At 47.3% G+C, this 24,996-nt stretch overlaps 1 protein-coding gene across 6 annotated transcripts in view; it reads right to left on the bottom strand.

Moving 5' to 3' along the window:
- The window catches only part of TSPAN18 (tetraspanin 18), a 205,648-nt gene that overhangs the window by 164,879 nt on the left and 15,773 nt on the right, over positions 1 to 24,996 (bottom strand). For 5 of the 6 annotated variants that reach the window (XM_001159889.7, XM_009460282.5, XM_009460283.5 and 2 more), the window contains exon 2: positions 2,987 to 3,073. The exons of the other annotated variant lie outside the window; for it this stretch is intronic. The gene's annotated coding sequence lies outside the window, so the exon portion shown is untranslated. The remainder of the gene's footprint in view (positions 1 to 2,986; positions 3,074 to 24,996) is intronic. 6 annotated transcript variants of the gene reach the window in all.

The raw sequence follows: 24,996 nt of genomic DNA, 5'->3' as shown, positions 1-24,996 counted from the left end.
TGCAAGACTGGGTGGTGAATTGGAGAAGAGTGCCACCATGGGCACAGAGGGCACCTCTAGATGCAGAGAATGCCATGAGGAGCTCCCACAAACACTGTCCTTGGGCTAGGAACCCTGTGTTTGGGTCCTTACCTTGCTGCTTTTTAGACATGAAGCCTAGAGTCATTTAAATAGTTTATTAATGCCCGCCTTCTGGGGTGTGGGTAGGATTAACAATTATCTACAGAAAGACTCCAGTAAAGATGGCTGTGAGTGAAGTGTCAGCCATCAGCTAGAGGCTTGGGGTGAACTGCTCATACTTGAGGTAGCTCCAAGTGATAGCACATCAGGACAGGGAGCTGACACAACCCAGGTCCCTCTCACAGCCCTTTTTTAGACCTCACACAGAAGGAGTTATGTGTCTCCAGGGTAACCCCACTGTTTGGTTACAAACACCCAGCTCTTACATCCCAAGAGCCTGGCACTCTTCAAAGAGGTCACCTTGGGAGGCTACACTATTCCAAGGGGGCTGCCATTGTTCAAAGCAAACAGGGGCTTCCCATGGTAGTCACCTTGACCTTACAACCACCCAGTGGGGTGCATGCTCTTTGCCCATCTTACAGATGAGAAAACTGAGGCTATGGGGGATCAAGTCACTCACCCCCAAGCCAAACAGCTACTGAAGGGCAGAGCTGGGACTCAGCCCCCAACCTTCTGGCTCCAAAACCCCAGCAAATCTTTTCCATGACAGCGCATGCCTCTCTGCCTGTTGCTTTGTGGTCATCTTTATATTTTCCCTGTGATGCTATAATGTTTATCTGTTTCCTGGCTAACAAGAGGGGCAAGGCTAAATAGCTCTGCTCCCTGGGCTGTCCTCCTGAAAGTAAACCAAGAACAACAGCACCCCTGCTGCTTTGCTCTGCACTTAAAGAGATTTTTTACTCTTATACACTGAGGCTTGAGGCCCACGACTTCCCCTGATGGAGAAACGTCCCTGAGAAGAAAGGTCCTGGGGATGGGAAGGTTTTTCTGACTCACTTCAGCGCCTTCTCCAGATTAAGAATACTGGGCAGGATCCAGGCTCCGTGATAAGGCAACCGCTTCCTGTGGGGATCAGGGCAGCTGCTGCCAGGAGGTTTACAATTAAGATTATGGTCCTGGCAGCTGGCAGGGTGAGCCGTGGGACACAGACGCTATCAGTGAGGGACAGCCCGAGTAGGCCCCAGGCCTCACTTCTCCTCCCACACTGTCCACTAAGGCCTCAGCCTGGCCCTGTTTTTATCTGCCCCTGGGAGCCGGCCACCCTGTCTTGGATTCCAGCTTAAAATAATCTAGGGCAGCCAGTGGCACACTCCAGAAGGGTGAGTGAACTATCAGATTGGTGACTAAGAAAGTGGCCAAGTGCTTTCTGACTATGGGCACAGAGGCAGCCGAAATAGAAAATGCCATTAGGCAGTGGTGCAGCACTTTACAATCTGCACACCCCAAACACCTACCAGCAACCCAGGCAGGGAAGCAGGTGGAGCGGGTGTTGAGGGCACATGTACAAGAAACAGTGCGGGGAGCTTCCTAAGTCTTCCTCGTCTTCCCCAAAGCAACCTGTGAGTAGGTGTCACTGTCCCATTTTAGAGATCAGAAAATCAAGGCCTGCAGGGATTTCATGAGATGCCCAAAATTTAAAAAACAAAACAAAGTATAGGACAAGGAAACAAACCATTTTTATGTTTTTACAGGACATGGAACTTCAGAGAGATGATTTGGCTAATTATTTTTAATCTTAAGCTTCAAGTCACAGACTGAAGTAAGCAAAAGACACAAGAATTGTATGGCAGTTCAGGCAGTGGCTTCAAATCTCGATGACATTACTCAGTGCTGTGTGACCTTAGACAAGTCACTTAACTTCTCTGAGGCCTGGTTTTCTCTTCTGTAACGTGGAGGTGATCATAGTGGCAAGATGACATGACGGATGAGAGGACAGAATGGGATGGTGCAGTGAGTGAGCGTCACACTGTGCCTGGCGCATGAAGCCCTCCATCATATTGCTGGTTTCTCTTCTGATAGGCAGGGACTCAAACCCAGGTTCCTCTGCACCTCGGACCCTATGATTTACCACCAAGGGTCGGAGCCATCGTCCTTTGCCCAAGACAGGCAATCAGATCTCCTCAGAGTTTTCAGATCCCCTCTCCTCTCCATGGCCTTCCACAACCTCCCAACCCCTGACCTGTCACTTCTTCTATTTCAGCCCTGGTCTTGGAATCCCAGAAATGGAGGGCATGAGTGCTGGAACAGAGATTCAAGTTGCAGCTGCCTCATTTTACAATGAGAAAATGAGGACCAATGAGGGAAATGACTTATAAGTCACATTGGTGGCTGAGGCTGCTCAGAGGACAGACATCCTGGCTTTTCATCCAGAAAGCTTCCAGGAGGCCACCCAGCCCACCACCAGTCCCAGAATCATGGTCAGCTCAAGAAGGACTTCCCAGAGCCTCCGAAACAGACCAAGGCTTTTCTGTTCTCAGTTTCACCATGGAATGTGGTGATTGATCCTAGTACTTGTGGATTTAGACTTTGTCCAAAAGATTATCGAGGGCAGAGGGAAGGTAATCACCCTAGGAAGCGATCTCCTTCTCACGGTCCCAAGACTGTGGTGGGTATGGGGGAGGCTGAGGTCAGGGAGGGGTCCTTGATACAGATTCCATGAGCCCTCATGACCCTGCCTGGAGCCCCCAGGAGCTCTACTCTTCCTTGAAGGGCTCACTCCCTGCCATCCATCAACACTCACTTCCTGCACCAAGGTGGCCCCATTGCCCTCACCCATGAGTAAATGTCTAGGGTTGAGGACAAGAGTGAAGCCACCCTTCTCCTGCCCTGCACCCCTTGGGCAAGAGCTGAGAGCCCTCTCACATGGAAGTGGTGGTTTGGAGGGCAGGAAGAGAAGAAGAGAGAAGAGTAGACCCTCTTGTTCGAGTAAGTGAAGATGCCACCCTGCCATGTTGCCACATCATACCTCTTTCCACTGGTGTCTTTCCCTTTGGGCCCAGAGGTGCCAAGGTTCTCTTACAGTGTCCTCCTGACAGTAGCTTCTGTATACACTCTAGAGAAAGAAGAGAGAGAAACACATTTCAAAAAGGCAGGAGTCCTTGGGGACCACCTCAGTCCACATGTGGCTCCCACTCCCCAAGGTCTCCTTTCCCCACTTCCATTACTGCAAGCACAGAAGCCAGACAGGGCACCCATGACTGGTGATATGGTTTGAATGTGTCCCCATCAAATCTCAAATTGAATCATAATTCCCAGTGTTGGAGATGGGGCCTCAGATCTCCATCCAGGCAGGTGGGAGGTGATTAGATGATGGAGATAGTTTCTCATGAATGGGTTAGCACCATCCCCTCAGTGCTGTTCTCATGATAGTGAGTGAGATATCGTGAGATCTGGTTGTTTAAAAGTGTGTAGCACCTTCCCCTCTCTCTCTTTCTCCTGTCCCTATCTGTCACTATGCGTGCTTCCCCTTCCACCATGATTGTAAGTTTCCTGAGGCCTCTTCAGAAGCAGATGCTGTCATGCTTCCTGTACAGCCTATAGAACTGTGAGCCAATTAAATCTTTTTTTATATATAAATTACCCAGTCTCAGGTATTTCTTTATAGCAGTGCAAGAATGGACCAATACAGCTGGAAAGGCAGGACTAAGCACCAGCCCCACAAAGCTTCCCAGGATAGCGTCTCCAGAGCCTGTGAATGGGGGCATATTTTCAATCTTCCCAAGTCAGCCCGGAGCCTATACATCCATGTGACGGCATTGAACATGCTAATAAAAACATCACACTGTCTTTCTTTGCTTCTAGCTAGAATATTATCAACTTGGTGTGGGAACTCCAGTTTCCTCAGGCTGAAAAAAAGGCTTTCTGAGTCATTTTGAAACTAGGAAAAAGAATTAATCATTGCCTAATGAATACAGGCTCTTTGGGCAGACCCAACACTTTCAAGATCTGCTATCCATGAAGAGATAAGTAATAGTAAGGAAAGTCTCTGGTGGTAAAAAAAGAATTCAGTTCCAGAATGCCAGTGGGGTTAGAAGTCCAGCCTCTCCAACCCTTCCCTTCTGTCAGTTTGATGAAGCATCCCCAGGTCACCAGAGAAGGATCAAATTCACCATGTCCAGGCCACATACCTGCCAGCAGAGACAGGCCAGTCCCAAGAGATTGGCTTAGTCACATGCACAGCTGAGAAATAAGAGCAAAACTTACAGCCTCCAGAGCACAGGGGAGAAAGCGAAGTTCCCCAATCTCTCCTCTCCCAGGCTCCTCCTGCCCTCAGAGACTAGCTGCACAGTGGAAACCCTGATCAAGTTTCAGGTCTCTCGAATGATAATGATGATCAACCTGATGCCCCTTACAACCCCAGGAGAAAGTGTCACCACTTCAGGAACGAGGACTGTGAGCTCAGAGGAGTTAAATAACTTGCCCAAGGTTACACCACCGAAATGAGGCTGAGCTGGGACTAGAACTTTGGCCATGGGAAGTCAAGCCTGGTGCTAGTGCCATCTCCACAGTGGGAGGGATGTAAGCAGGAAGGTGATGAGTTCGAGGTCTACCCCACAGACCCCAGCATCAGGGCAGCTCATGCATGCAAGGGAGTCTCTGAACTCCCGTTAACTGATGGAAAACAGGGATTGGCTGGAGGATGGGACCTCATTTTATTTAGCTATCTGGGCCTCAAATGTCCATCCAGGCAGTGTCAGCGCAGGGGGACCTCATGCATCATGAACCAGACTAAGGCTACAGTCAGAGGAATTTGTTACATTTATAAACCCATAAACACACACACACACACATACACACACACATATATGTGTACACATAGGTATGACCTTTGGCAAGTTATTTATACATATATAAATTTTTCATTTTTAACTACAAAAGTATATGTGCTTCCTTACCAGCCATCCTGTTTAACAGAGAGGACCACTGCAAATGCTCTGGAGTCAGACCCTCTAGACTTTATTCTACCTAATCAAATACGTGTATGCATGTGTGTGTAAGCATGTACCTATGTGAGGACACATGCAGTGTGACTTTTTACAAAAGTGGGATCTTACCACATACATTCTGCAACATCATTTGTCAATGATATCATGTCCAAAATGGATCTTGAGTCCTTTTCATAGCTGCACAGTATCCCATAGTACATGTGGGCCATAATTTATTTACCATTTGTTTATTTCCCACCATGGCTCTGTCGAATATTTCCATTTCTGGCCTCTATAGCCTTGCTGCAATGACCCCTCGGGTGCCCATCTTGGTGTAGAAATGTTCATGCAATTCCAAAGCCCAGAAGCTTAGAAGTTGGCAGAGGAGAGGCTGGCCACATCCCGCCTTTGGGTAGTGCTGACAAACTGCCTTCCCAAAATGCTGGATTGAGTCACCTTACAGTGCAGGGCAGAAGGAACCCCTTTTCTTTGATGTCAATTTGAACCCAGGGTTCTGCCTATGGAATGGCTTTCCTAGGCACATTCCAGTGGCCTGGTAAGCCAAGGGCCCTGGACAAAGGGAGACGTGTGGGACTTGGCTGGCGCAGATGTCCCTGCTCTACTGTCTGCAGCATCGCAGAGGAACTCGGGCCTACCTGAGCCAGGAACTGCATTTATTGGCTCAGAACTGATAATGAGCTTTTATGAGCTCCAGGGACTGCACGGAACACGTATTAGTGTCAAGAGTGCCTGTCAGCCACACAGCCTGGGTGAATGTCACACATTAACGGAATTAAAAGCTGCAGCCATGCCGGGAAGGAGCTGCGGGCTGCATGTCAAGAGGTGTGGGCAGCGCCTGTCAATAACAAAATTACTTTCCAGGTTTTGCGCTCCAGAGCCTTAAGCTGTCTCCTGTCTTCGGTGGAATTTTGCCTTCCTGCAGCCTCAGAGGAGATTAGTTTATTACCAGCCTGCCAGAAGAGGCAAAACCCAGCACTAATCCTAATTCCCATTTAAGCAAATTTGCATTGTGTGAGGGAAACCAGCTGGGCTGAGAATGTTTTCCCCCTTGCCCATGAGATCTCATTGCAGTCCCCTCCTCTCTGCGGGGGAGGGGAGTCACTACAGATGTTAGAGCCAGAGCTGTCCTGGGAGATGGAGAAAAGAATCCCAAGGTTTAAGGCTAAGAGCAGGAACGGGTCCTGGGTGCAAGTGGCAGAGTGTAAGCCTGGTGGGCAGGCGACGGGGGTCACCCTTGACCTGATTAGTCTTGGGCTTTGGGAAGTCCCGACAACCCTCCCAACCCCAGACTTGATCTTGCTCTGTGCACAGTTCTCCCGAATGTTTGGGGTGGCACAGGTTGAAATCCTAAATCAAATTCTTACTAGCTGTGACCCAGAGCAAGCGACCTATCTACGTCGTGCCTGGACTCCTCAGCTATGACACAGGGCTAACAACAGCTGATGACTCACAGGCTGTTGTGAGATTCGATAAGAAATGTGTAGCAGGATTTAGCAGAGAGCCTGGCACACGATATCATGGCTCTTGAATGGAAGTCTCCATGGATTATAATGACACCATAATTTTAAGTACTTCTAAGAAACAGAAAACACTACCAATTAATTAAATTAACTATGATATCACTTTTTGCACAATGCATCCTGGTTTTAGAGACATTAAGATGTTTAAAAAAAGTGTGCCTTCGAATCTGCAAAATACCAGAGCTTAATAGGTGGCAGTAACTACGATGAGTATAAGCCAATTTCACCCATTTTGCAAGGCCTGGCTCAAAAGTTAGAGCTTCTTCCTCCTCTTCTTTCTTCCAAACTAGGGGTGGAGCTCTCAATTTACAAGAAAAATTTGGTCAGCCCACTTCAGTGTCCTGGATGAGGCCCAGATGAGAAACTTTAATATGTCTCCTGATGTTTCCTACTCTACTGTTACTGTTTTAATTGAAATACAACATACATACACAATAGCACACACACCATGAATATATACCCCACTGAATTTTCACAAACAGAGCATCCCTGTGCAACCAAAACCCAGATCAAAGACTGTTGTCTGTTTCCCAGCTACTGATTCTATTCACCTCATGTGTCCCAAAGCAGCCTTGACTCTCCATCCTCATAGAACCTGCCATTCCCTGGCTGGGCTCACCCTCCTTACTGTTGTCTGCTTGCTGCACACGGCTCCTGGCTGGTCTGCCAGCCTGCAGCCTTTGTTCCCTGCTCTGCCCTCTCCTTCATTGTCAGAGTGAGCCCATAAATGGAGAGCACTGTGTCTGTCTCCTGCTTTAGTGGGTTCCCTGGCCTCCCTTTGTCTAGACACAAGGCCTTTTATCATCTGATCCCCAATTCCTTTCCAGGCCCAACTTCAAGTTTTTGCCATATTCACAGACCCCACAGTAAAATTGAACTCACCTGGACTCAAAGTGTGCTCAGCCCAACTTCCCTGATGTTTGCTCTTCCTGGAATTCTTCTCTTCCTTTCCTAACCCTGAGTTTCACCCCTCCCCTCACTTGGCAAACTCCTAATCATCCTTCAAAACCTTCTTTCAGTTAACTCCTTTGTGAAACCTTCCCACTCTCTCAACAGGCATAAGTCATTGTTCTCCGGGCTCACATCACAAATTGTGTGTATAGGCAATAGTATATTTTTTGTTCATGTGATTTTTCCCACCTACCAGACTATGAGTTCCTCAAAGATATGGGTGGTATCTTACTCCCTCTGAGTCTCAGTTCCTGACTCTGCAAATAATTGCTGGATGGATAGACAGTTGCTAGGAGAAATGGATGGATGGGTAGTGAACGGATTTATAAAAGAACTTGAACGGTAGAAAGAAGGAACTAGGCTATAATTGGTTGAGGGATGGGAAAATGACTGGGTGGATGGAGAGATGGATGAACACAGGGATGAATAGAAGGACAGAGGGAAGACAAGTGGATCTATAAAACAATGAGTTAAATGAATGTGGGAAGGCAGAACTAGGTTAATGGTGAGAAAGAGAGAGAATGAATGACCCTCAACTATTTGTATAATTTTCTCTAGACCCTGAGAAACTGAGACTCTTAGGACTATGAAGAGCCTAGCTTTAGTCTTCCAGAGTCAGTAGGTCGGAGGAGAGACCACGTGGTCAAAACACCAGCACCCCCTAGCTCACCCCACTGTACCACCTGCTGTATCCATAGATCTACAGGTAAGGCCTTCGGGAAGGAGTGGTCAGAGCTGCCTCTTGTCTTGGCCTTTGCTGACCCAGGTGCTGAAGAATTCAACAGTGCCACAAGAAGACCAAAGCTTTCCTGTGTCTAAGCCAAGCTCCAGTATGCAGGGCAGTTGCTTTGCCAACTGTGTTCAATAAGCCAGCTTGTGAACAGGCATGGGATAGGCAAACTGCCTAATTTACAGCAGAAGGACAGCTGCTGATGGAAGCCCTGCAAAGATGCCATTTTGGGGGAACTATAAAATCGGTAAAGGGTCAGGATAACTGAACAGCATAGCACTGTTTGGATGGTTCCTGTGAATGGGCTTTGCATAGGGACTAATTCCCCAGTGTAGCCTGCTGCCTATCTGCAACAGGGGTAGGAAACACGGTAGGAGACGAGGAGCCCCCAGCATGAAATCAATGTAAAGCACTGTGGTTAAGAAGCCAGGCTTTTGTGCCCCCGCAAACCTGAGTTTAAATCTCAGTTCTGCCTCTTGCTACCAATGTGACCTCAGGAAAATTCTCTATCCCAGCAAACCTCTGGATATCCACCTGCAAAGTGTGGACAACCATAGTCCCACCTCACAGGCTTGAACTAGGGATTGGATGAGCTAATAGACTGCAAATGATTCCCACAGTACCCAGCCTATCATAAACACTCGATACACAGAAGCAGCAGGAATTTTGTAAAATATAATCTGCCTCTACTTTCTGTAAAAAGGGCACTGAGCCAAGCATTATTCTTATACCAAAACAGACAAAGACACTTACAAGAAAAGAAAACTACAGACCAATATCCCTTATGAGCACTAATGCAAAAATCCCCAACAAAATATTAGCAACCCGAATTTGGCAGCATATTAAAAGGATTATACACTATGACCAAGTGGGACTTATTTCTGGAATGCAAGGATGGTTAAGCATACAAAAATCAAGGTAATACTCCACATCAACAGAATGAAGAGGAAAATACCCCCACACAATTATATCAAATGGTGCATAAAGCATTTAACAAATTCAACACCCTTTTATAATGAAAACATTCAACTAAAAATATAAGAAAACTATCTCAAAACAGTAAAAGTCATATATGAAAAACCCACAGCAAACAGCAGACATCATATTCAATGGTGAAAGACTGAAAGCTTCTCTTCTAAGATCAAGAACAAGACAAGGATGCCCATATTTGCCACTTCTATTCAACACAGTATTAGAAGTTCTAGCCAGAGCAATTTGACATTGGATTTTGTAATGATTTCTTGGATATGACACTAAAAGCCCAGACAACAAAAGGAAAAATAGACAAACCAGACTTCATGAAAAAAATTTAAATTTGTGCATCAAAAGACAATACAAACAGAGCAAAAATGCAACCCATGGAATGGGAGAACATATTTGCAAATCATGTATCTCACAAAGAATTAATATCCAGAAAATATAGAAAACTCAAACTCAGCAACAACAAAAAAACCCAATTAAAAAATGGGCAGAAAAGATTAAAAGACATTTCTCCAAAGATGATATACAAATGGTCAATAAATATATGAAAATATGCTCAACATCACTAAACATTAGGAAATGCAAATCAAAACCTGCAATGAGGCCAGGCACAGTGGCTCACACTGCCTGTAATCCTAGCACTTTGGGAGGAAGACATGGGCAGATCTCTTGAGCCCAAGAGTCCAAGACCCACCTGGGCAACATAGCAAAACTCTGCCTCTACAAAAAATACAAAAAGTCAGCTGGGCATGGTGGCACATGCCTGTAGTCTCAGTTCCTTGGGTGGCTGAGGCAAGATGATCACTTAAGTATGAGAGGCAGAGGCTGCAGTGAGCCAAGATCACACCACTGCACTCCAACCTGGGCAACAGAATGAGACCCTGTCTCAAATAAATAAATAAATAAATAAATAATCATTTCTCAGCTTTCTGGCTAAGATCAAGTATAAACAAATAAATAAAACTGCAGTGAGATACAACTTCACACCCACTGGCATGGCTACTATAAAAAAAAAAAACAAAAAAACAGAAAATAACAAGTGTTGGCTAGGATGTGAAGGAACTTGAACCCTGTTCGCACTGTTGGTGGGAACGTAAAATGGTACAACCACTGTAGAAAACGGTATGACAGTTCCTCAAAAAATTAAAAATAGAATTACCATGTGATCCAGCAATTCCACTTCTGGGTATATACCCAAAAGAAAAAGCATTTGACAAATTCAACATCCTTTTATAATAAAAACATTCAACTAAAAATACAAGAAAATTATCTCAAAACTGTAAAAGTCATATATGAAAAACCCACAGCAAACAGCAAACATCACAGTCAATGGTGAAAGACCAAAAGCTTTTCTTCTAAGATCAGGAACAAGACAGTAGGAAAAGAAAGTAGGGTCTCAAAGAGATATTTGTACACTCATATTCAGAGTAGGATTATTCACAACAGCTAAAACATGCAAATAACCCAAGTGTCCATCGACAGATGAATGGATAAGCAAAATGTGGTCTATCTACACAATGGAGTATTAGTCAACCTTAAAAAAGAAGGAAATTCTGACATGCTGCAACATACATGAACCTTGAAAATGCTATGCAAAATTTTAGAAAGCCAGTCACAAAAGACAAATACTGCATGATTCCACTTACATGAAACATGTAGAATAGTTAAAATCACAGAGACCAGAAACAGAATGGAGGTTACCAGGGGCTGGGAGGAGAGGGAAATGGGAAGAATTATTGCTTAATGGATATAGATTTTCCATTTTACAAAATAAAAAGAGTTATGGAGATGGATGGCATGGACGGTTGCACAACATTATGAATGTATTTAAAATAACTGAACTGTGTACTTAAAAATGGCCGAGATGGTAAATTTTATGTTGTGTGTATTTTATGACAACTAAAAAAAAAATGGGGAAAAAAAGGGAGTAGCTACGATTCATGATTCCAAGTTATTCTCCTGGGAACCCTTCCCTCCTTCCCTCCCTCCCTCCCTCCTTTTTGTTCTCACAAAGAACAGATGGGGGCTACACCCCTCCACACACACACGACACACTTAATTCACAACAACTGGACTTCACAATAATTTATATATTAACTTTCCAGATAACATTGAAGACCACTGGTTTAGAGTCTCTTGTTGTCCTAGAATCCCAAGTCAGTCGGATTTCAGAGGAGGAAGAGAGCCAGGAAGACTTCCTGGAAGAGGCAGCAAGGAACAAAGGGGAGAGAGAGAGTTGACCAACCCAGTGATAAGCCTTTCCCTGGTTAGCTTCTGTTGGCAAACTCTCTCTCCATCTCCCTCTTCCCTCCTCCATCTCTCTCTCCATCTCTCTTTCCCTCTCTCTCCATTTCTCTCTCTGTCTCCCCTTCTCCCCACCCTGGCTCTGTACTCCCAACCCTAGTCACCCTACATCTCTTCCTGGCTCCTAGGAGAAATAGCCACCCTTCTGAGTCCCGAGGCCATAAGAATTTGGCCTTATGCCCCAAGAAGGGGCAGCGTCCTCAGGGAGACCCTGGATGCCAGCTCAGCCTCAGACCTCGTCTCCCACGCCGATGCCAGGCCACAGGATCCAGGCTGGGCCACTGCCAGCCTGATGCATTGCTTGTTGACAGATAAAAGCTCTGCAATTTATGGCTCCAAAGCAAAGCCAGGGCTTTGTTTTGCTTTGTTTTAAATTAGCTACGTAGGGGGTTGGTGTGGGGGCAGGGGAGAGGGAGGGGAGCCAAGGCCTGCTCAGGATGCCTGGGGGTTGTTGTGGGGGCAGGGGAGAGGGAGGGGAGCCAAGGCCTGCTCAGGATGCCTTGGGGCTGCGTCCCGGGCTCAGCAAACCCCAGGGCAGCCCTTAATGAAGCCACCTGAGCGCTGAGAACCTTGCAGTGTCTGCCGGGCTCTCCACCTGCACTTGTCTGGCTGGGGGAGGGAAGCGCTTCCCACCTGCTCGCCCTGTCACTGGGCCCAGCACCCTTTGTTCCCAGAATGAGTCCCAATCAGCCTGGCTAATTGTGCCTCAGGGTCTCAGTGGGGCTGGAGTGAAACCATGACATCCTCAGAAAGATGGGGATCTATTCCTGCTCAGAAAGAGGAGGCTGTTCCTCACAGTGCAGCAGGCTCTGGGCACTGCCAGCAAGGGGCCCCAAGGGTCTACCCAGAAGCATGGGCCTTCCAATCTGAGCCCATTAGCTCTTGGTGGGATGAGGAGGGTGGAAGGGCCAGGGAGGGAGGGAATGTCCCAATCCCCATAAATGATTGCCTGAGACTGTTTATTCTCAATGCAACTGCTGTTAAGAATCATTTCCCCTCACGCCTCCCATCTGGTCTGGGGCTTTTCTGCAGACAGCACATGCCAGCCAGGGTCTCTGGGTGCCCTCCTGTGTAGGACCTGCCATAGACAGACACAGCTGCACTGGTCAACTGAGTAGGAAAGAGCATGTGTAGCCTGTGGCAGCCCAAAACCTCTTGCCATCGGTGGGCATTGTCCCACATCTGCTCCCTCTTTGTGCTGTCTGAAAGCACTTTCTCATCACTTCAAGGAGGTAAGGACAAGGCCTATCCACTGGACCTCCCTTTTCATCTAAATTGCACTCTTCTTTCTCCTACACCGCACAGCTCAGAGGGGTCAGGCATCTTATCCACAGTCACAGAGCCAAAGCTGCCCAAGCCACGGCACTCATTAAGTCCAGCCTGCATTAGGGGCCAGGTGTGGCCAACACCATTTCATCGTCCCAAGGATACATCTGAGATCTTACATCTTGGGTCATTGGGCTGTTTGAGCAAAGATACCAGGCTTTCAAAGGTTACAAGCACAGCCAGTGCTTTGGCACATGGTTCAAGAAGAACAGAGACTGTCTCAGTGTTGAAGTTGGCTTTGGTATGAATTGTGTCTCAACATGTTCCAGACCTGAACTCCACGTGGATGCAATGTGCAGTATTAAACACACAGGAACGCATGTCCAAGGATAGTCTGCCTCGGAGAGAAGCAGTATTAAAAAGCCACACGCCAGTAATAGAGATGTTTCTAAACTGGCCACCCTGCAGCTAGCAAGGAAGCTGAAAGCTGAGAACTTTAAACTGGAATTGAGTGAGGAGCCCAGCTCCACAGCCAACCACAGCCTTTCTCTGCAACTGGGGCTATTAATTCAGACTTTATAACCCACAGGGCTGAGGCAGAATACTGGGAAAACTGCACCCCAACTCTTTGTAATGCTTCCCTGCTCAAGTCCATGTAAATATATTCTAATGCAGAAAAGGTCCGCAGGAGGCAAGACCGCAGAGTCATTAGCATTTTGATGGCTTTTCCCAACACATGGAACCAGAGAGCTTTAAAATTCATAGCGTGGAGATTAATCCTTCAAGTCACACTTGTCCCTCCTAAGCTTTAGGAGGCCAAGAACTTTTTACCCCTTTAAGACCTTGATTAGCAAAGAAAGTTAGAAAACCAGAGAGCTCGGTCAAGAGAGTCCTAGAGAAAAGAGGCATGACTGGTTTTCTAGACTGAGTGTGTTGCATCCAAATACAATTAAATGGCAGAATTAGAGATGGGAGTAGTGGATAGGCTGTCACCCTGCATGAGAGGTGGGAGCTGCTTTGACTCAAATACTCCAGAAGAGGAGTCCCTGCCGATCCCTAACAGCAAGCTCATCCTTTTGTAACTGACGAAAGCCAGGCTTCTTAAAATCCATGTGTATTCACTCAGCAAGCCACGCTGAAGTCGATCACTGTGTGCTCACATAATAGATGCTTGGGACAATGGGATCAGGAAGCCAGTTCAGCTCAGCAAATCCCTGATCTCAAAAAACTCAGTTCGAATGGAGAAAGAGACAGGGAAATTGGTGATTACAATAAAATGTGAGGGTGGCAGCGGTGAGTCCAGCTACCCTGGGACCCCCAGCAAGATGCTGGGGGCACCCACAGAGGGGGGGTCAAGCTGGGTTTATGAGCAGATCAAAGCTTTCTTTTGAAAATGGATGCGCTGGCTGAGTGCGGTGGCTCAAACGCCTGTAATCCCAGCGCTTTGGGAGGCTGAGGCGGGCAGATCATGAGGTCAGGAGATCAAGACCATCCTGGCCAACATGGTGAAACCCTGTCTCTACTAAAAATACAAAAATTAGCTGGGCGTGGTGGTGGCATATGCCTGTAATCCCAGCTACTCAGGAGGTTGAGGCAGGAGAATCGCTTGAACCAGGGAGTCGGAGGTTGCAGTGAGCCGAGATGGCACCACTGCACTCCAGCCTGAGTGATAGAGTGAGACTGTTTCTCAAAAAGAAAAGAAAATGGATGCGCTGTAATATCAAGTGAGAAAGGTGAGGTCCACAGTGTTTTCTAGCATGTGATCAAAAAGAATATATGGATACTGTTAAGAAAAATCATCTTTAATGTGGCAAAAGGCAAAGAGAGGTCTGTGTCATTTCAACCTCATATTGGAGTACTGTTTAGCAAGCCCACCCAAGAATCCTGTAATTACCCAGGGGATTCTAGAGGAATGTAACTTTGTATAAAGTTACACATGAACTTGTAGATTTTTTTGGCTAGTAAAACAGATAAACCCCAAGGTTATGGTTTTCTGCCTTATAGGGCATTAACCAGTTTTATATCCAATCCAGCCATCATATTCAGGCATTCTTTCTCCGATGCCTACATAATCACTGTTCCTTGAATTCTCCTGAGAGCTAGCTTTTCCATCTTGCTGGCCTCCTCATTAAATCAATCTTTGACTCATGTTCATTCTAGATTTATCAGAATCATGGCTTTATTGTTTAAATTATACTGACAATACATACTCATTTATATAGAGATATATGTATGCATACATGTGCACGTGAACACACACACACAAACTGTCAAAGAAACGAAATTTCAACAAATTGAGTTGTAAAGATCTCATTTGTTTTTATTGTGATTCATGAATTGGGCAGCATCCCATCTACAAAACAGAAAGGTGCTCTGTTGCCAAGATAGAGTCACTGCGCTTCAGCCTGGGCAACAGAGTGAGACCCTGTGTCAAAAAAAAAAGAAAGAAAGTTGTTCTGCTGAGCTGAATAGAAGGGATGGGCTTTATAGACAGGAAAAGGCTAAAGAAGGCAGAAACAAAGAACAAAATGTGGATTGGTCATTTAAAGTCACTTTCCTTGTATTGGTTAAAACAGAGAGGACTTCATCACATCAGCTAAAACTAGCCTGTTTTGGAGATTTAGCTATCATCTTCCTCCTGATTTCCTGGAAGGTCAGATCTTACAAGTAAACAATTTAGGTTTCAGTTTGATAATGTGATACTTCAGCATGAATGACTCCATTTTGGGTTGGTGTGTTGGGTCCTAGTGCTAGAGTTCAGTCCAAAACACTGGCTTCTCATATATTTTACTTAACAACATGCAAACATACACAACACACAGGGAAAAAACTGGGAAGAAACATACGCAAAATATTAGCTTTAGGTAGCTGAAATATGTATGACTTCTTTTTTTTTTTTGAGACGGAGTCCTGCTCTGTCACCCAGGCTAGAGTGCGGTGGTGTGATCTAGACTCATTGAAACCTCTGCCTCCCAGGTTCAAGGGATTCTCCTGCCTCAGCTTCCTGAGTAGCTGGGATTACAGGCACCTGCCATCATGTCCAAATAATTTTTGTATTTTTAGTAGAGATGGGGCTTTTACCACGTTGGCCAGGCTGGTCTTGAACTCCTGACCTCAAGTGACCTCAACTCCTGACCCACCTTGGCCTCCCAAAGTGCTGGGATTACAGGTGTGAGCCACTGCACCAGCCTTATATGTGACTTTTATAATCAGAGAAAGTGATAAACATTATTATTTAAACGCAGAAACAATCGCACTCCCTTCTAAGATGCCCTAAAGTAACAGGTAATGCAAACTGCCTGCTGACTCCATCAGGCACTTCCTAAGCATGTATGCTGTGGATTGTCACATTCGGACCTCACCACCACACTGTGAGAAAGGTACTGTTACTATCCCCATTCTACAAGCACAAGCAGTTAGCCAAAGACCACAGATTCATGCAGTAAGAGCCAGCATCTGAACCCCAGGCAGCCTGGCCCTGGAGCCTGTCTGCCTCCCAAGTAGAAAAGGAAGAAATGAAATCTGCCAGGCTGCCAGGGTCAGGCTTGGAGAAGACTGTGTTCTCCACCCACTCCCAGAACACAAAGTGTGCAGGGAGCCAAGCACGAGCCTCGCCAGCCTTGAATTGAATTCACATGTGTTTCTTCCACACTTGCTGGCAGGCACCAGGTCTTCTCTGTTCCTGAACCTCCCATCACTCAGGGACAGCCGGACACACCTTGGGTGATCTCTACCTGCTCTGATAGTATTGCCCATTTACGTGCCCTAAAAGTCATCCTCTAATTAACAGCTCACTCCCTCTCTCTCTTTGGCCACACTAAAGAATTGGTTTATTACCTCCATAATAAAGCAAAGGGCAGCCTGCTTTCAGCAAAGAAATGGTTCAGTGTGTTGGAAAGGGCCCCAGCCTAGGAACCCTAGAGGATGAGGGCACCGCCTGTAAGTCACTGTGTGACCTTGGGCAAGTCACCAAGCCTCTCTGAGTCACTTCACCTTGCCCTTAAACATCCAATGTCCCAGATGTCTTGCAAGCATCCGTCTTTCTTTCGCTGCTCCTCATCCTAGCTGGGATGTTTCACATGCAGCTGGCATAGAGCCCACTCCAGGGACCTCGCCTATTGATTCTCACTAAAGCTCTTCATGTAGCTGGTCACTGCTGGCTAAATCCATGTGGAAATTAGGTTTTGAAGGAAGAAGACCACGTGGTCTAGAACACCAAATTGATGTGGGGGCTGCAAAAGGGGGGATGTGGGAAGTGGAGGGAGATGTCGCATTCAAATAGGACTCTTAAGATCCCCTACATACCGCCTCATGTGGGGATTCACTCTGGTCACAATTTTTATTCATTTATTTTGTCAAATACATTTTCCCGGGTCTCCAAACACCTGCAGACTCAGGCAGGATTATTTGGGTAAATACAGTGTTTCAAAAGCTTCCAAATAAAAAGCCCCATTTTCCTTGCTTTAACAATAAATATCCATCCAGCCTTTATCTATGGCTATGAGGAAGGCAGGAGAGAGAATAATTCAGAAACGTCAGCTGCTAAGTAAGTGTCAATATTGAAAGACATATCTCTAGGTGATTAATTAAGATCGATGGCCAAAAGAAACACAGGAAAGCCCTCTCATAAAAAAGGAAAACGATGCTGCTAATGAAAATAATTCTAACTGAGTGCCTGCTTCAGGTTCCTGGGTGAGTTACTGCCCCTTTCTGGGTCTCAATTTCATCATCTGTCACCTGATGGCCTGTGGTTTTCAAAATGGGTTCCCCAGGGATTCCCTAGGAGATATCAAAGTGAGGAGGTGAGTTGGGGAGGGTGAAGCAGCCCCCATGCCTGCTTCAACAGGGCAGCTCCATTTTGAGCAATTTCACATTTGAAAGTTCCACATGGAGCCGGGTGTGGTGGCTCACGCCTGTAATCCCAGCACTTTGGGAGGCCGAGGCGGGCGGATCACGAGGTCAGGAGATCGAGGCCACCCTGGCTAACACGGTGAAACCCCGTCTCTACTAAAAATACAAAAAATTAGCCGGGCATGGCAGCGGGCACCTGTAGTCCCAGCTACTCAGGAGGCTGAGGCAGGAGAATGGCGTGAACCCGGGAGGTGGAGTTTGCAGTGAGCCGAGATCGTGCCACTGCACTCCAGCCTGGGCAACAGAGTGAGACTCCGTCTCAAAAAAAAAGAAAGTTCCACGTTCTGTGGCTACAAGTAAAGTTGAATACCACTGCACTAAATCATCCTTCATTCATTCCACTTTAGTGCTTGAAGTGCAATCCCCAAGACACTCTGGTGGCCAAATGGGTTTTATACAAAGGCATCATGATGACCCTTGCGCAATGTCACTTGGGAATGAATCCTTCTAACTCCAGGGTGGGGCCCTGTATGCCAGGTAGCAAGCCCACATGCCTAGCAAAAAAGTTTGCCAAGGCAAATCAGAAAACCACAAAAAGAGCTGACATATGGAAGCACTCACATTGTCCCAGGCAGTTTACCTCCCTCATGCCTCCCAGCAATCTTGAGCAACAGGTTTTAGTTTTCTCTCCATTTCGCAAATGGGGAACCTGAGCATCAGAGGATAAGAGACTCGCTCAAGGCTCATAATAAATTAATAGCAGAGCAAGATTAAAACTCAAGCCTTTCATCTTGAAATCCTGTGTCTTTCCACTCCACCTTGACATAGGGCCACTAAAGACTGCAGGGTGTAGTGGTCAAAAGCTTAGCTCAAGAACCAGAGCACCCAGGTGCAGATCCAGCTCTGCCAGACATGCAGTATGATGCTGGGCCAGGTACTTACCTAGCCTCACCATGCACCAATCTTACCATCCCAAAAATGGGAATGGATCCACACTTAACCTGTAGGGTTGTTTCAAGGATTCAACAGGGCGGTACACACAATGTGGTACGCTCTCAATACATTCTAGCTCTCTGTCCCTGGAAGTGGGTGGGAGGAGGGATACACACCAAAAGGAAGTGGATCCTTCTGGTGGATGTGGTGCAGGAAATGCAAAATCTTTGTCTTGATTTCCGCCGCCCCTCCCCCATTCACAGTGGCAACCTGACTGCTGCCTCTGTTTCCCTAAGTCATCTCTGCTGGTGCATGAGGAGGAAATGAGAAGAATAAAAGTGCGGTGCTATGACACTGTGGCTTCTCTAAAGTGAAGAGTAAATCACAATCTTGAACTTTCCATTTTCTCCCAACTTGTGTTAATTTCTAGCTTGAAATCAAGCAATGTCTCCTCAGCACCAGGAAAAGGCTAAAATACTGATATAATTCCAGGTTGGCACACGGTCTGCCTAATGAGATCCAGTCCACTCACTGGCAGAGTCATGGAATTTAAGATGTAGAAAGAATCTTATCTCAGATCATCTGAAATACTGTGGAAGAAAGTGATGGTCTCTTTTTTTTTTTTTTCTTTTGAGAAAGGGTCTCACTCTGTCACCCAGGCTGGAGTGCAGTGGTGCAATCTCAACTCATTGCAACCGCCGCCTCTGGGGTTCAGGAAATTCTTGTGCTTCAGCCTCCCAAGTAGCTGGGATTACAGGCGTGCCCAGCTAATTTCTGTATTTTTAGTAAAGATGGTGTTTCACCATGTTGGCCAGGCTGGCTTCGAACTCCTGGCCTCAAGTGATCTGCCTGCCTTGGCCTCTCAAAGTGCTGAGATTACAGGTGTAAGCCACCATGCCCGGCCAGAAAATGATGATCTCTCTAAACATAAACCAGTAGTTTGTCTCTTTTGAGAGAAAGGAAACCAGGGCCCAGAGAGGCTGAGTGACTTGGCCCATATCACACAGCCATAGAGCTGGCTAGTAAGAGACAGAGAGAGAACCGAAGTCTTCTGACCCTGCAGCTGTGCTGCAGGTGAGGGAGGGAACTGGGGGGATGAGAGACAGGGAGAGAAGTTTGAGTGTGAGAATGACCACACATACGTGTTTGTGTGTGTGTGTAGTGGAAACAGTGTGAGCCTTTGAGGCAGAAGGAAAAGTATTTGGGCCACTGGAAGTTCCACCTGCACTTTGAGTGTGGAAAGATGAGAGTGAGCAAGTGTGAAGGTAGCATGTGAGTGAGCAAGTGTGAAGGTAGTGTGTGAGTGTGCATGAGGAGATGAGTGCAGGAGTGAGGAAATCTGAGTGCAGAGAGAGAGGGGGAGGGGGGAGGAGAAACATTTGGGCCATTTTCAAATTCCCACAGTAGAATAAATCAAAACAGATTGTTCTGAGACACAGGCCATTTCAAACCACATCCTTTATACCAAAGTCGACCCAGATGGCTTCCCCTGATGCTGCCTCATAACCAGTCGTAATGGCAACCGTCATATTCACGATCATATTTAAGATTCCTGAGCAGCAACCAGGCTCAGTACAAACAGTCCCTCCTCGTAGCAGCCCTAAGAGGCCTCTATGATTCACGCCCATTTTCCAGATAAGCCTACTGAGTCTTAGAGGAGGGAAGTCCCTTGGTCCCCACATCTCCCTGCCCAAGGGATATCTGGGATTAAAAAAAAAGTCGAGAAGGCAGCTGAGATCCAAGCAGCGGGCTCCTTGCTGAAGTTCTGTGCCCCAGAGAGCTGCCTCTTTTAGGCAGGGCTGCTCCTCGCTGCTGCAGGCAGGATGGAGAAAAGATGCCAGGGAGCTGGCATGTTCCTAGGTGCCAGCTGCCCCACAAGGCAAAGCAGATGCTCGCCTGTGAGAGGGCCTGGTGCTGTGACCAGCAGAATTAGCTGCTGGGAGCTGCAGCCACCACCTCGCCTGGGCCTCTAGCCCTGACCAGTCAGAGAAAGGCCCCGTTTTTCAATGCCAGCTGGCTGGGGACACAGGGCTGGGCCAGGGAGGAGGGAACCGCCAGGGCCCCAAGAATGGGTTTCCCACATCTCACCCTGACATGAGCAACGGGAAGGCTGGGTCCAGGCGACTACTCCCTAAGAACTGAGTCTCCCTTCCTGACAGGCACAAGGGGTAGCACCAGGCAAGCAGTGGGGGAAGTGGCAAATGAAGCTCTGCTGAGCATCTCTGCTGCCCAGGCACACCGTGTATTTTCTAATCACAATCTTGTCCTAACCCCAAAATAATTATTTTTTGAGAGAGGGTCTCATTCTGTTGCCCAGGCTGGAGTGCAGTAGTACAATCATAGCTCACTGCAGCTTCTAACTCCTCGGCTCAAGCAATCCTCTCGCCTCAGCCTCCCAAGTAGCTGGGATTACAGGCATGCACCACCATCTGCAGCTAATTTTTATTTTTTTATTTTTTGTAGAGAGGGCCCCCAATGTTGTCCAGGCTGCTCTTGAACTCCTGGCCTCAAACAATCCTTCTGCCTCACCTCTCAAAGTGTTAGGATTACAGGCATGAGCTACTGCTTCTTGGCAAAACAATATTTTGGTGTGGGTACTACTCTCCTTGCTTTACAAGTGGGTAAATTGAGGCTCAGAGAGGCTGAATAACTCACCCCAAATCACCAAGATAGTAAATTTAGGTGGAGTCAGGATTGAACCCCAGCATGACCAGGAGACGTCTGTTCCCTTCTAACTCACCCAACACTCATCTGCAAAGACTCCCTGACAGAGGCTGGGAGTCCCAGAGAGAAGCATTTGTCTTGGGTCTCATACTCAAACCCCAACAGGAACTCTGAACCAAAACAGAAGAGAGCAACGTGCCCCACCCACAGGGGGCAGCTGCTGCTTATCCCCAGCCCATATTTGCCACCAGACCATGCCATGTGTCAAGGAAACCAGAAATCTGGAGTTTTATGCACCTTCTCTCACTTTTTCAACTGATTAGAATCAGCTTTGCTGTTTTTTGTTCTTTGTTTTTGAGACGGAGTCTCGCTCTGTCGCCCAGGCTGGAGTGCAGTGGCATGATCTGGGCTCACTGCAAGCTCTGCCTCCCGGGTTCAGGCCATTCTCCTGCCTCAGCCTCCTGAGTAGCTGGGACTACAGGCGCCTGCAACCACGCCCGGCTAATTTTTTGTATTTTTAGTAGAGATGGGGTTTCACCGTGTTAGCCAGGAGGGTCTCGATCTCCTGACCTCGTGATCCACCCGCCTCGGCCTCCCAAAGTGCTGGGATTACAGGCATGAGCCACCGCGCCCAGCCATGTTTTTTGTTTTTTAATAGAATTTTTTTCGTTGAAGTATAACAGAGAGGGAACAGTACACAGATCTGAAGTGTACTGCTCAATGAATATTCACAAACTGAGCATACCTATGTTCCCACCAGCCAGGATGAGAAGATGAACACACCAGCACCCAGAAGTACCTCGTGCCCCTCCTGGACACCCCCCAACTCATGCCCAAAGGTCATCACTGTTGTGACTTTGACTCCCTTAGATTCTCTTGCTGACTTTGAACTTTATATAAGTAGAATCATACATGCCATCATTTTGTATCCTTGGCCTGTGCACTTCATTTATTTTAGCCACTGGTCAGACCATCTTCTCTGTGAGCTCACTGGAGCCTCAGGGCTCCAATGCTGTGCAGTGAGGAAAACCCTACTCTCTACTGATGAGTGAATTGGAGCCTGAATAGGTTGTCAGTGGTTATACTTACTGTTTCTCCACCAGGATGAAATTATATTAAAATCACTTGAATGGCCTCTTCAAAATACACATGCTCAGCAATGCACTAGCTCAACTGTACAGTACCAACCAGACTTCCTGAAGAAGAAAGATGCCCACGCATGATTATTTTATGATTATTTTGAAATCCAGCCCCATATTGGACCCTCACCTTAGGTCATATAGCAACAAAGCCAGTGACAGGGCATTCAAGTGCCCCAGTCCCTATGCTCTATACCCAGCACCCCAAAGTTCCCCACATCTATTCCCCATCTATTCTTTGCTAGCATTCCACCCTCCTCCAACCATGACAGACATCAATAATTGATCTTGGCACTCCTTCCTGCTGAGCCTGGGTAAAACAGGCTCATCCGCCCTTCAGCTGCACTCAGGCAGGCCCTACAAATCGATCAGCGTTGGCATTTGAGATGAAAAGTGTCTGCCATCCAGGTACTACCACACCATGCTACCCCTGCTCTTTGGAAGTCCTTGCTACTTTCTTAAGCAGCCCAGCCTTCTCATACCCAGGGTGACTATAAGAGAAGCAGGGAAAGAACCAAATCCACTCCTGACCCCATTCTTCGGCTTATTTGATTCTATTTCCCACGCCAACCCTGCAAAGCTAGCTGTGAAGATAATTTATCCCAACCCTGGCTTGTTTCTGTTTGTGCATTAGGTTTGGGTTTTTTGCCCTGGTTTTTATAGATGGCAAACAGGCCCGGAGAGGAGTACTGCCTTGTCTAAGGTCACATGATGAGTCCTGGTCAAAGCTAGAACTTGAAGCTACCCCCCCATTTCTAAGCCAGAGCTCTCTCTCCCCACTCCATGGAGTTTCTTGCAACCAATTAGGAACCACTGGGAAGGCCAGAAATATGACGGTAACCTCATTCATCTGAAACCAATCACATCTGTTTCACTTCTTTCCAGCTAAGCAGTAAACAGTGGAGACAGAGCCCAGGCTGAGACAAGACTGCAGCCCAGAGCAGACGTTCCCCTGTTGATCTCTGGGCTAGAAGAAAGAGGTTTTCTCGAATGCAACTGAGATTGGTGATCTGACATCCCTGAAAATTGGCCTTTTCCGAAGCGATAATACACGCAAACCCAGGGAGGAGGCCCCACTGTGGAGGTGTTTCCAGCAGCAGCCCAGGAGGCCTCTGTTGTCTCACTGCTTTCTGTCTTTATTAACATTTGCAGAAAAACTCACAGTGCATTTTGCTGCAAATGAAAACCAAGCAATCTCATTTTCTCCCCTCAACCAGGCCAGATGGCTCCTTCTTGCTCTTTTCCCCTCACTCATACTGGAAATTAAAAAACAAAAATAACTAAAATAAAATATCTAAAAATTCCCTAACAGCTGCAAATCTGCCTTTCTGAGGGCATTTTCAGCAAAATGTACCCCAAACCGGGTACTCGGATGGTGTTACAATGCCATTTCCTCCATCAGGATCAGTTTTATCTTCATCTCTGAAGTCTTTTCCTTCTGTGGAGCTCTGGGCCCAAGGAAGGCACCTGGCATGCCCATCCACAACCAGGAAGTAAGGCAGGACTCCAGCAACACAGAAACTCCCGAAAGGGCTGCAAGCCTTGGGAGTCTGCGTGTTGCTCTCAGAGGTGGCAGAATAGGGGTGGCGGGAAATGCCCAAGGGCAACTCGAAAGCTGGGGATTTCCTAGCTTGGAGCACACATCTTCCCATGAGGCCTCAAACTTCCGAGGACTCAGCTGTTCCTGCAGAAGCCCCACCAGCGCCATTCTCGGCTTCTCCCCAATCACTTGCCTGCTGTTGTCCCATGTCACATGGAAGGACAAGGATGCCCCAAGACGTAATCAGCCCAAGGTCACACAAACCAGAGAGAGACAGGGCTGGAATGCATCCATGATGTCCTAAGCCCAGGCCTCGGCTCTAACCACTGCACCCCACGGCTCTTTCCATTGCCCACTGAACTGGCAGAAGCACTTGGTTTGATCCTGCTGCTCTTCACCCCAAAGACATTGTCATGCTCTGCCTTTAATGTCACACTTTTCCTGATGTAAACCTTGGTGATGGCTTAAGGCCATCACCAAGTTCAGGGCCTAACAGAACCCATCTGAGTGCATTCGTATGTGCCCAGATGCATCACTGGCTACTGCATTTTTAGGGGGAAGTGCTGCTTTTGTTGACAGCTTCCCCTAACCGACAGGAGAGGCAGGCAGGCAGAGGTGACTCAGGAAGATGGTCTGCCAGTCCCCGGGGGGGACTCTTAGAAGGATGTTTCCTAAGAAGCCTCCGTGTATTGATGCATAATTCAGTCCTGGGGAATCAGGCAGCATCCAGGAGTATGAGAGCAGATGCCAGCCCCCCCATGAAGCTGTCCCTCTGCAGATCCAAGACAAGGAGGCCCTGGCCTGGTGGGTCCATCCATGTCCTCAGCCAAGGCCCCAGCCAGGGCCCATAAGAAAGGGTCTCTGTCAATGGGAGAGTGGATGGCAGGAAAGGATGAGGAGTTGGATGCTGGAGAGGCCATCTCCTCCCACCCTCTTGCTCTCTTTGCATTAGCGGTACCAAGCCTGAGTCAGCACGCTGGGGGCAGGGGCTCCTCCAAGCGAGAACAGGGGAGCAGAAACACTCTGTGTCCTCAACTGGCCTCTGAGAGAGGGACAGAGCAGGCCTGAGACAAGGAAGAAGCTTGAGACACGAGAAGTGAACAAGAGGAGTCTTAGTCAGGGACCTGGGAGAGCTCCTATGGCGGGTATG

Source organism: Pan troglodytes, chromosome 9 (assembly GCF_028858775.2).
Source record: "Pan troglodytes isolate AG18354 chromosome 9, NHGRI_mPanTro3-v2.0_pri, whole genome shotgun sequence".
Classification (NCBI taxonomy): Eukaryota; Metazoa; Chordata; class Mammalia; order Primates; family Hominidae; genus Pan; species Pan troglodytes.
The sequence above is the reverse complement of the archived record's forward strand: the minus strand, read 5'-3'. Positions and strand labels throughout refer to the sequence as shown.